Consider the following 13161-nt stretch of genomic DNA (forward strand, 5'->3'; position numbering starts at 1 on the left):
AGTTGTAAGCAACCTGGCTTGGAGTTCTAGGAGTGCCCCAACGCAGAGTCAGTCTGCAAACACCAAGAAAGTACTTTGTCTCCTCTCCTCTTTCCTGTCTTCCACCCTGCCCTCTTCCTCTCTCCTTTCCACCTTTCTCCATCTCCTCCCTCAACTCCTCCTCCTTGTGTCCTTCCTTCAGGCCTTTAAGAAATGTCCAACAGCTGCTAATCAGAAGCTAAAGGAACTGACCACACACAGCAAGAAATACAGTTTTAAAAATATTCTAGGAGGGGCGCCTGGGTGGCTCAGTGGGTTAAAGCCTTTGCCTTTGGCTCAGGTCATGATCTCAGGGTCCTGAGATCGAGCCCCGCATCGGGCTCTCTGCTCAGCGGGAAGCCTGCTTCCCCCCCTCCCTCTGCCTGCCTCTCTGCCTACTTGTGATCTCTGTCTGTCAAATAAATAAATAAAAATCTTTTTAAAAATTCTAGGGAAGTCATTCAGACAACTGCAACCCACAGCAAACAACAAACCCAGAGGGGGACAAACCCGATTTACGGAATTAGTATATTGTAGCATTCAAATTACCTAATTTTCAACAACAACAAAAATGAAGCATGCTGAGAAACAAGAGCATGGCCCATTTGCAGGAAAATGAGAAACAAGTGATCCCTTGAGGACACATACATTAGACTTGAAGAAGACTTTAAATCAACTGTGTTAAGTATACTCAAAAAGCTAAGGGGAACCATAGACAAAGAACTAGGGGAAATCAGGAGAATGATGTCTCATCAAATAGAGACTATCAATAAGAAAGAGAACTTATATGAAAGAAACAAATAGAAATTCTGGAGCCGTAAAATAAGATAAGATGAAAATTTCCCTGGACAGTTTCAACAGAAGATTTCAGTGGGCAAAAGAAACAACCACTGAACTTGAAAATTGGGTCAATTGAAATTATCCAGTTTGGGGAGCCTAAAGAAGAAAGAATGAAGAAAAATGAATAGGACCTGAGACCCCTTTGGGACACCAGCAAGAGTATAAGCGAGGGTATAACGGGCATCCCAGAGGCAGGAAAAAATGAGAAAAACTTTCAAAGAAACAGTGGCTGACTGCTTACCAAGTTTAGTAACAATCATGAATCTGTACGTGCAAGAAACTTGACAAATTCCAAGCAGAAAATAAACCAGAGATCCATACCAGACATTATAATTAAATTATTGAAAAATAAAACCAAGAGGGGTGCCTGGGTGGTATAGTCAGTGAAGCAGCTGACTTGGTTTCGGCTCAGGTCATGATCTCAGGGTCATGAGATCACACTCAGCACAGAATCTGCTTGACATTCTCTCTCCCTCTGCCCCCCTAAAATAAATAAATAAATAAATCTTTACAAAGAAAAAGAAGGACCAAGAGAACTTTTAAAGCAGCAAGAGAGAAGTGACTCATTACATACAAGGGATCGCCAGTGAGAATAACAGCTGATTTCTCATCAGATATCATGGAGTCCAGTAAAAAGCGAAAGTCATTTAAAGTGATGAAAGGAAAAAACCTGTCCACCAAGCATTCTGTATCTGGTAAAACTATCCTTCAGAAAGGAAAGAGAAACTAAGATACTCCCAGTTAAACAAAAGTTCAGAGACTTTGAAGCTAGTATACCTGTCCTACAAAAAATTACTGAAAGGAGTCCTTCTGACTGAACTGAACACTCGCTAGCAATTAGAAGACCCAGGAAAAAATAACACTGGGAAGGTAACCACATAAGTGAATATAAAAGCCAGATTTACTGTATTCTTGGTTTGTAACTCCTTCCCCCTCCCATATATGATTTAAGAAACAAATCCATAAAGCAAGAATTATAAAGGTATGTTAATGGGAATACAATGTATCAAGATGTAATTTGTGATGGTAACAATACAAAGGGGAAGGGATGCAGATGAGCAGAATTTTTAAACTGTTGAAGATAAGTTGTACTAATTGGAACTGGATTATCACAAGCTGAGGATACTAACTGTCACCCTAGGTAAATAAGAAGAAAATAATGGAGCATATACAGAAAACAAAATAAGGGAATCAAAGTGGTACACTGTAAAAAAAAAAAAATCAATGAAACACAGGAGAAAATTGTAATGAACAAATTGAGGAACAAAATAAGTATAAGACACACTTGTAAAACAAATAATAAAATAGCAGAATTAAGTCCTTTCTATTTTCTTTAAAAGATTTTTATTTATTTATTTGACAGATTGAGTGAGAGAGAGAGAGCACAAGCAGGGGGAGCGGGAAAGGGAAAAGCAGACTCCCCGCTGAGCAGGGAGCCCAATGTGGGGCTTGATCCCAGAGCTCTGGGATCATGACCCCAGGTGAAGGCAGACACTCCACCGACTGAGCCACCCAGGCACCCCAGAAGTAAGTCCTTTCTTATCAGTAATTACTTTAAAGGTAAGTAGATTAAACTCTCCAAAGAGAAGGCAGGCAGTGACAGAAGAGATAAGAGACAGGATCCAGCTGCATGCTTCCCACAAGAGACTCATTTTAGATCCACAAATACAAATAGATTGAAATGAAAGAGAGGGGGAAAGAAAGTCCATGAAAATAGTAATTGAAAGAGAGCTGGGATAGCCATGCTAATATTACACAAAATAGTCTTTATGTCAAAAACTTCTATGAGAGGGGCGCCTGGGTGGCTCAGTGGGTTAAAGCATCTGCCTTTGGCTCGTGCTTCCCTTGGGATCAAGTCCTGCATTGGGGCTCTCTGCTCGGCAGGGAGCCTGCTTCCTCCTCTCTCTCTCTCTCTCTCTCTGCCTACTTCTCTGCCTACTTGTGATCTCCGTCTGTCAAATAAATAAATAAAATCTTAAAAAAAATTCTATGAGAAACAAAGAAGAACATTACCAACTGATAAAAGGGTCAATCTACCAAGAAGATATGAAAATTATAAACCTATACCTACTGGGGTGCCTGGTCAGTGCAGCAGGTGGACTGTGGGACTCTTGATCTCAGGGTTGTGGGTTTGGGCCCCATGTGGGGTGTAGAGATTGCTTAAAATTTTTAAAAAAAATCTTTAAAATTTAAAAAAATATATATAAACATATACATACCAAACTATAGAGCCCCAGAAAATATGGATCAAACATTGGCGGACCTGAAGGAAGAAATAGACCCTTTTACGGTAGTAGCTGGTGACTGCGATACTCCCATTTTCAACAATAGTTATATTTTTTTTATTTGTTAGTTGTTTATTTATCAAGACAAACTATTCCATAACCCAATATCTGTGCTTCATAGTTCAGGAACACATGTCAGTGACAAACTTCAATTGAACTCAACCCAAAGAAATTCTTTACATTCCAAAAATCACTTTGCACTCTGAAAGATACCAGCCCTCTTCATCTCCTGAGAATCTTTCATGAATCATAATTTCTGTAGAAATCTGCCTATGCCTTCTTTCTTGGTTCAGCCACAGCAAACTTCTAGAAAGCTGCGACCCGCCCCGGGATACAACGAAGGCTCCAACAACATGAAATCGCAGACGCTTGGCCAGAAGGCCTCGCATCTGAGGTTTCGTCAAAGCCCTGGAAGTCATGGTAGTTATTCTCCTCAACACCAACCTCAAACCTAATGTCCTTCCTAACTGATAAAGAAAATCCCCACTTTCAACAATAGTTATAACCGGACCTACTCGACATGCTGGGAATACTCCGGCAAACAACAGCAGAACACACATTCTTCTCAAATGCGTGTCATACATCCTCCCGTATAGACCATAAGTCAGGCCACACAACAAGTCCAGTGAATTTTAAAAGGTTGAAATCATGCAAACTATCCTCTCTGACCACAACAGAATGAAGCTAGAAATGAATGATGGAAGGAAAACTGGAAAATTCTCCAGTATTTGGAATTTAAACACCACTTAAAAAAAAAAAAACCTCCAGTTAACATACAGTGTTCTGTTAGTTTCAGGTGTGCAATCCAGTGATTAAACACTTCTATACGCTACTCAGTGCTCATTGCGTAACCACAATCTTAATCCCCTTCATGTATTGCACCCATCCCTACCCCGTCCCCTCTGGTAACCATCTCGTCATTCTCCATGGCTAGCACTCTGTTTCTTGGCTTGTCTCTTTTTTCCTCTGTTCATTTATCTTGGTGCTTAAGTGCTACATACAAGTGAAATCATATGGGATTTGTCTTTCTCTGACTCATTTCACTTAGCATTATACTCTCCAGCTCTATCCATGTTGTCGCAAATGGCAAGATTTCATTTTCTTTTATGGCTGAGCAATATTCTGTTGCATACGTGCTATGTTGTCTTTATCCATTCATCTGTCGATGGACACTTGGATTCTTTCCATAATTTGGCCATTCTAAGTAATGCTGCAGGAAACATAGGGGTGCATATATCTTTTCAAATTAGTGTTTTTGCATTCTTTGGGTAAATACCCAGTAGTAGAATTACTGCATCACATGGTAGCTCTATTTTTAATTTTTTGAGGATCCCCCATACTGTTTTCTTTAGTGGCCGCACCAGTTTGCGTTTCCACCAACAGAGCACGAGGGTTCCTTTTTCTCTACATCCTCACCAACACCTGTTGTTTCTTGTGTTTTTGGTTCTAGTCATTCTGACAGGTGTAAGGTGATATCTCATTGTGGTTTTGATTGTATTTCCCTGATGATGAGTGATGTTGAGCATCTTTTCATGTGTCTGTTGGCCATCTGGATTTCTTAAACAACACACTCTTAAACACCAATGAGCCAAAAAAGAAATCTCAAGGGAAATTAAAACCTATTTTGAGATGAATGAAAACAAAAACACAACATGCTAAAACTTACAGAATGCAGCAAAAACTGCTCAGAGAAGTGTATAGCTATAAGTGCCTGCGTTAAAAAAAGAAGAAAGGGGGCGCCTGGGTGGCTCAGTGGGTTAAAGCCTCTGCCTTCGGCTCAGGTCATGATCTCAGGGTCCTGGGATTAAGCCCCGCATCGCATCGCATCTGGGCTCTCTGCTCAGTGGGGAGCCTACTTCCTCCTCTCTCTCTGCCTGCCTCTCTCTGCCTACTTGTGAGCTCTGTCTGTCAAATAAATAAATAAAAATCTTTAAAAAAAAAAAAAAAGAAGAAGAAGAAGAAAGATCGTGGGGGCACCTAGGTGGCTCAGTCGGTTAAACCTCTGCTTTTGGCTCAGGTCATGATGCTAGGAATCTGGGATTGAGCCCTGCATCGGGCTTCCTGCTTAGCAGGGAGCCTGCTTCTCCCTCTGTTTACTGCTTCCCCTGCTTGTGCTCTATCTCTGTCAGATAAATAAAATCTTTAAAAAGAGAGAGAGAGAAAGAAGAAAGATCTCAAACCAACAACTTCACTTTATACTTTAAGGAATTAGACAAAGTAAACTAGCCCCCAAAGCTAGCAGAAAGAAGGAAATAATAAAGATTATAGGGGAGATAAGTGGAATAGAGAATACAAAAACAACAGAGAACGTCAACAAAACCAACAGTTGGTTTTATGATAAACTGACAAACTACCTAGACTAAAGAAAAAAGAGGAAATAACTAAAATCAGGAATGAAAGTGGGGACAAAACTCTGGACCTCAGAGAAGTAAAAGTTTGTAAGACAATGCTATGAACAATTAGATGCCAACAAATTAGATAGCCTGAGAGCAATGAACAAATTCACAGAAACACACTACTAAAACTGACAGAAGAAATAGAAAATTTGACCAGTTCAATGTGCTACCCTAAGGATTTGACTCCTCCCAACCCCCGCTAAGCCAGTGGTTTTTCAAACTCTTTTCAGAGGCCTAAGGGTTCCCACATACCTAGGGTGAATGGGGATGGGGGTGTTCTTAGGCACCCCAACCCCTGGTTGAACCACACAGTTCTATTTTCATCTGTTCTGTTCTTGGTGGGTGAAGGGGTCTGCAGAGCATTTCTTGAAGAGTCAGGCCCTGTGGATTTGACCTAGCAAACCCTGTGAAGAAGGAAACCTGGCCAGGTGGAGGTGTCAGGGCTCCATAGCCAAGCAAGGGGCAGTGCCAGGCTGGAGCTGCTCAGAGGAAGGACGTGTACAGCCATAGCAGCCCGAAGGAGCTGCAGGTTCTGACAAGTCCTGCCTGGCTGGTCCCGCTCCCCTCATGGTAGCCCTTGTCTCCTGTTTGATTGGCTGTTCAGTGTCCCCTGCAATTCCTTATGAATTTTAGACTCCCTTTTTCCATTTCTGCAAAAATGGTCATTGGTATTCTGATAGGAATTGCACTGAATGTATAGGCTATATTGGGTAGTACTGTTGTCATAACCATGTCAAGCCTTCCATAAACATGGAGATGTCTTTCCATGTACTTAGGTTTTCTTTAATTTCTTTAAGCATGGTTTACAGTTTTCAGTCATAAGTCTTGTGCTTTCTTAGTTAAATTTATTCTTATGTATTTTATTCTTTGTTGATGCTATTGTAAATGTAATTGTTTTTTAAATTTCCTAGTCTATTGCTCATTGCTATTGTATAGAAATGTAACTGATTTTTTTATGTGTTGAGCTTGTGTTCTGCAACTCTGCTGGCTTTACTAGCTCTAATTGTGTGTGTGTGTGTTCTTTAGGATTTTTCTCTCTATATGATCATGTCGTTGGTGAAGATAGTACATTTCTTCCCAGTTTGATTGCCTTTTTAATTTCCTTTTCTTACCTAACTGCTCCAACTCCAGCACTGAGCACACTGTTGATTGGAAGTGATGAAAGTGGGCATCATTTTCTTGTTTCTGATCTAAGGGGGACAGCTTTCAATCTCTCAACCGCTGAGTATAATGTTCACGGCTGGTCTTTTGTAAATACCCTTTATCATTTGATGTTGAGGAAGTTTCTTTCTATTCCTAGTTTGGTGAGTGCTTTTATTGTGGAAAAAGTGTTGGATTTTGTCAAATGCTTTTCACTGCATCTGTTGAGATGATTGTGTAGTTTTTCCTTCATTCTTTTTTTTTTTTATTTTATTTATTTATTTGACAGACAGAGATCACAAGCAGGCAGAGAGGCAGACAGAGAGAGAGGAGGAAGCAGGTTCCCTGCTGAGCAGAGAGCCCGACGCGGGACTTGATCCCAGGACCCTGAGATCATGACCTGAGCTGAAGGCAGCGGCTTAACCCACTGAGCCACCCAGGCGCCCCAACCTTCATTCTATTAATGTGCTATATTAAGTTGATTTTCAAGTGTTGAACTATCCTTGCATTTCCAAGATAAATCTACTTGCTCATGGTCCATGATCCTTTTAATATGCTCCTGGATTTAGTTTGCTACTCTGGTGTTGAGGACTTTTTTTTTTTTAAGATTTTATTTTTTTATTTGAGAGAGAAAACATCAGCATGAGCAGGGAGAGTTGCAGAGGAAGAGGGAGAAGCAGGCTCCCCGCTGAGCAGAGAGCCCAACACAGGGCTCAATCCCAGGACCCTGGGATCATGACATGAGCCAAAGGCTGACACTTAACCAACTGAACCACCCAAGTGCCCCTGGTGTTGAGGATTTTGAAAAAAAATTTTATTTAAACTCAACTTAATTAACATATACTGTATTATTATTTTAGGGAATATGTGTTGAGGAATTTACATCTGTCTTCATCAGGGACATGGGCCTGTAATTCTCTTGCAATGACTTTGCTTGGCTGTGGTATCAGGGTAATGCTGACCTCATAGAATAAAATAAGGTATGAGGTGTTCCCTCCTCTTCTGTTTTTGGGGAAGAGTTTGAGAAGGATTGGTGTTAATTCTTCTTTTTATGTTTGGTAGGATTCACCAAGGAAGTCGTCTGGGCCTGCATTTTCCTTGTTGGGTTTTTTTTTTTTTTTAATTAAATTTATTTATTTTTTTAATAAACATATAATGTATTTTTATCCCCGGGGTACAGGTCTGTGAATCACCAGGTTTACACACTTCACAGCACTCACCATAGCACATACCCTCCCCAATGTCCATAACCCCAACCCCCTCTCCAGACCCCTTTCCCCCCAGCAACCCTCAGTCTGTTTTGTGAGATTAAGAGTCACTTATGGTTTGTCTCCCTCCCAATCCCATCTTGTTTCATTTATTCTTTTCCTACTCCCAAACCCCCCACGTTGCATCTCCACTTCCTCATATCAGGGAGATCATATGATAGTTGTCTTTCTCCGACTGACTTATTTCGCTAAGCATAATATGTTGGGGGGTTTTGATTGCACATACAGTCACCTCACCTGTAGTAACCCTTTCCGGGTTTTCTGTTTCTTCCTGAGTCAGTTTGGGTACCTTGTTTCCAGCAATTTGCGAGTTTCATTTAGATTATCTAATTAGTTGGTGTACAACTGTTCATAATATTCTCTCCTAATCCTTAAAAAAATTTTGTAAGGGCAGTAGTTCATGCCCCCCCATTAAAATATTATTTGTTTGTTTGTTTATTTATTAGTGCTCTCTAGCCCCATGTGGGACTTGAACTCATGGAACTGAGATTAAGAGTTGCATACTGTACGGACTGAGCCAGCCAGGTGCCCCTGCCCCATTTTCATTCTGATTTTAGTTTTTGTTTTTTTTTTTTTCTCTTTTCTGGTTCCCTGTTTTGTGTCATGTCAGCATTCCTCAGATGCCTTTGTAAACCCATTATTATAAAAGTAAAATTAAAAAAATCTCTGTGATAGTAGGGACTAAATCTGTCTCGTCACCATGTTGTAACTACCAAACCCGGCATGTAAATATTCCTGGTAAATATCTCCTGAATTAGTTCTTGCTGGTGTAGAGCATGGAAGGGACTAGAAAGGGCCTTGCTCAAGCCCTAACAAAAGACAGGCTGCTACTTTTGACTCTTCTCTTGCCTGGGCTGATGTCCCCACACTGTATCTTCTGCGTGACCTTGGCAGAGCTCAGACACGGGGCTGACCACAACCCTCCCCGGGCTAAATCTCTCAGCAGCTCCCTGGTGTCCTTTCGATGAAGGTCACCCTTCTTGGCTCACTATGGGAGGCCCTGATTAGACTGTCCCCTCCCACCTCATCTTCCACTACCCACCCCATCTCCCGCCCCAGCTGTCCTGCACTTGGCAGGTCCCTCAGGCGTCCTGCTCTGTCTGACCTCTGACACCTGCTTCCCCTGCAGGTCTCCATTCAGTAGCTGTTCTCTCTGGAGACCTGGTGGGCTGCCCTCTGCATCCCCACAGCCTGCATGTGGACGGTCCTCCAGAATGTGGACTATGGTCCCGTAGTGTCTGGGGGCCTTATGCGGGGAGTGGTATGTTGTTATCTGCCCTCTGTCTCCAGCTTTCTGCACATTACTTGGCACCTGCTTTCAAAGATAGGTTTTGTTCTTTTTCAGATGTGGTGAGGCCAACAGATCAGGAGGCAATGGCCATTAAAAAGACAGATTGCTGGGACATCTGGGCGGCTCAGTGGGTTAGGTGTCCGACTTTTGGTTTTGGCTCAGATCAGGATCGCAGGGTCGAGGGATCAAGTCTCGCATCAGGCTCCCTGCTCAATGTGGAGTCTGCATGAGACTCTCTCTCTCCCTTTGCCCCTCCCCCTGCTCACGCACACATGCTCTCTCTCTCTCTCTCCCTCTCAAAATAAATCATTAAAAAGAAAAAAGTTGCTATTCACAGATCTCAAGAGAAGGGGGCACACCCTGCCACACTGGGCTGTAGGGGAAGCACGAGAGTTGGTCAGGAGGCAGAGGGAGTGAGGGAAAACGTGGGTAAGAGCCTGTACTCCGGTTTCCATGGGAGGGAATGGGTGAGGCAGCCCCTGCAGGCTCAGGGCTGGCTGGTTTGCATGATTCCAGTGGGCTCTGGGGCATAGGGGCTGTGTCTTAGTTGTTTGGCACCAGGCTCTGGGGTGATCAGGGCAGGGGACAGTGTCCCTGAGTGTGAGAGCCAGAAAGGAGGGGGCTCTGGTGTGGGCTCTGGATCGGCTCGTTTGCAGATGGGAGCTTCGCTCAGGAGGCATTTATGATCTTTAGGAATCTGCTCACCTTGGGACGGGCAGTCCTTCCATGATCAGGGAGGTCCAGGCTTTTGAAACATCATAAAAAAGACATGCTTGGAACACAGAGGATTTTTAGGGCAGTAAAGTACCCTGATGCCATAAAGATGGATGCGTATCATTATACGTTTGTACAAACGCATGGAACATAGGGCCCCGGAGTGGACTCTGATATAAACTATGGACTTTGGATGATAGCGACGTGCTGTTCGGGGCTCCAGGGCGGGATGGACTGATAACAAAGGAGACTATCCATGCATGGGGCAAAGGGTATGTGGGAAATCCCTGCACCTTCCCCTCGGTATCACAGTGAAAATTAAGCTGCTCTTTAAAAAAAAATGTCTTTTTTTTTTAAGATTTTATTTATTTGACAGACAGAGATCACAGGTAGGCAGAGAGGCAGGCAGAGAGAGAGGAAGGGAAGCAGGCTCCCTGCCGAGCAGAGAGCCCAATGCGGGGCTCGATCCCAGGACCCTGGGATCCTGACCTGAGCCGAAGGCAGAGGCCTTAACCCACTGAGCCACCCAGGCGCCCCTAAAAAAAAAGTCTTAATAAAGAACAGAAATGAAAAAAGAATCAGTATGAAATTATGAATGACAATTATCTGTGGCTAGGGCCGCCCTGCCCACTGAGGTAGCCACTAGCCGCCCCACCGGGCTGTTGGACTCTTGAAACGCGCTGTGAACCTATAGCCAAGTTCTATTATGCCAAAAAAAGGGGCGCATATCTCATGAGTCGTTCTTATTTGATTACATGTGGAAATGATGATATTTTTATAGATAGGATTAAATACAGTATTAAAATTTTTTTGAAGACATGCTTTTCTTTAAAAAAATAAAGATTTTATTTATTTATTAGAGAGCACGAGCAGGGCGGGGAGTGGCAGAGGAATAGGGAGACGAGGGCTCCCAGGTGAGCAGGGAGCCCAATGCGGGACTCGATCACAGGACTCTGGGATGGTGACCCTAGCTGAAGGCAGCCGCTTAACCGACTGGCTCAGAGCCAAGCTTCGAACCCGCCGCCGCTTACTTGGGCAGACAATGTAGCCTCTTGTGCTTTAGTTGACTGAGTTTTTCCCGGTGAAATGGGGATGAATGTTAATCCTACAGAGTTGTGATCCTCTCAGGCCAGTCTGTTTGGAGGAGCCCAGGCCATCCCCAGCGTCTTCCTGTCATACCAGGATTGTAGCCGTGATCCTAATCTCAAAGCATCTTGCTTCACATTTGCCGCGTGTCTTGTGTGCTCTACCCTGGGACCATCTGTCTCCTTCACTGGTTCCCCTGGCACCCAGCCCAGTGCCTGGCATACAGTAGGCACTTGCTAAATGCTTGCTGAATGAACAAGGTAACAAATCGCCCCCAGCAGATGTTTGGTAAGGATTGGTGACATCACTGTCATCTTCCGTGGCTGGGACACATCAGCCATCACCCCGGGGCCTAGCAAATGGCTGGCATGGAAGAGGCGCCCAGGAAACCTGTGTAGAAGGGGTAACTGGAGCTCAGCAACTTCACAGAGGGTCTCCTAGAGGGCCCCATGGGCCCGTCACCTCAGAGCCCACCGCCCTTCCTCCCCACAACAGCCCTGCCTCTGCCCCAGCCTGGCAGGCTTGGCAGTAGGCCCCCTTCCTAGCTGGGGCAGTCCAGCTGGCCTGTCCCCCACATGTCCTGTGAGAGCAGGGAAGCACCAGGACTGAGGCCAAGGCTGCATACAACCAGGGCCGGTGGCCCAAATCCCTCTAGATGGCCTGGCCCCCACCCAGACAGACAGTCACCACAGCTACCCCATGGAACAGAGACCACTGGTCAGCCCCGGGAGGGAAGCCCCCAAAACCGGCTTTCCAGGAGGCAGCAAGGTCAACCACATCAGGAGCACAGTGAAAGGGGTCACACAGGGACAGTCTATAAATTAAGTCCCTGAAAGTCAGGCCAGAGGCTTGCAAGGCATCCTAGAAAAACCTTTTTTCCTCCCTTCCTCCAGTTGCCTGGTAACCACTGTGCATCTGGGCCAGAGCAGGAGGCAGCTAGGCCCAACAGGAGTCCAGACCCCGGGTTGGTGTGCTCCTCCTGACATGCGCAACAAGGAGGCGTGGGGGGAGGGTCCCTAGCTGCTGCTTTCCCAGCCCATCTGAGCAGGGACCTGGGGACACCAGTGGTTCAGGAGAGCTGTCCACAGCACTGGGAAGCGGGGTGGGGGGATCTAATATATGCAGAAGCAACTTCATAAGGACCCCCACTTCAGCTGGTGGCACTTCCCCAGGGCCCCTGTGCCTTTCTGATGACTCTCAGAGCCTCCCTGACCCTCTGTCTCTTCCTCTGCAAAGCTGTCCAACACACAACACCTGGGAGGGTTCTCCAGCAGAGAAATGAGAGCTAGCCGGCCCCCCAGAGGAACTCACTCCAAACGGAGCGCCTGCGCCCGCGTGCCTCAGACAGTCTCCTCCCCGTTAAAGCTGCTGGTGGGCCAAACCGTGCAGGGGAGGGAGGGGAGGTAGGCTCGCTCGCAGGGGGTCTCGGCCAAGTCGGGGTCACACCACGTCTTGGCGGCTGCCGCTGGCGGGACGGGCAGGTGCAGTAGACTGGAGCGGAGAGCCTAGCCGGGCCCGCCACGCCGCGTCCCCACGCCCCCAGCCACGCGGAGCCGCGTCCCGCCCCCCTCCCTCACCCAGAGCAGGAGGTCGAGGAACTGCAGTCGCACGCGGGCCCTGGGGACAGCCACAGCCACTGACGTGGGACTGCTAGGCGCGGGGGCCCCACTGTGGCTCACCCGCCAGAGCGGGGCGGGACATGGCTCGTAAGCTCCGCCCCGCGCCAAGGCCCCGCCCCACGCCAAAGCCCCGACCCCAAAGCAATCGGCTTCCATCCAGGGCAGCTCCTGACAAGGGGCTCCCGTGGGCGGGGGGTGGGGGACAGGGAGATGAGAAATGGGTACGAGTGTGAGAAATACCTGGGGTGGTCTCTAGTTAAGGATGCGGGGGATAAAAACTTAAAAGTTCCAAGCGATCAGCTGCGAGGTCTCTGCAGAGGCCCCTTCCCGCGGCAACTGCCCACTCCCACCGGTGGCACCTCTGACCGGGTGAGCCACGCCAAGCCAGGGGAAGGCAAAACCTTCTACGTGGGTTTTGCTTTGCTTCGTGCCGTCGTGGTTACTTGGGGATCCTTGCATCTCTTCCCAAACTAGAGCATGTCTTTGTTCTGGTGGTTGTTAATA

This window comes from Lutra lutra, chromosome 1 (genome assembly GCF_902655055.1).
Source record: "Lutra lutra chromosome 1, mLutLut1.2, whole genome shotgun sequence".
Classification (NCBI taxonomy): domain Eukaryota; kingdom Metazoa; phylum Chordata; class Mammalia; order Carnivora; family Mustelidae; genus Lutra; species Lutra lutra.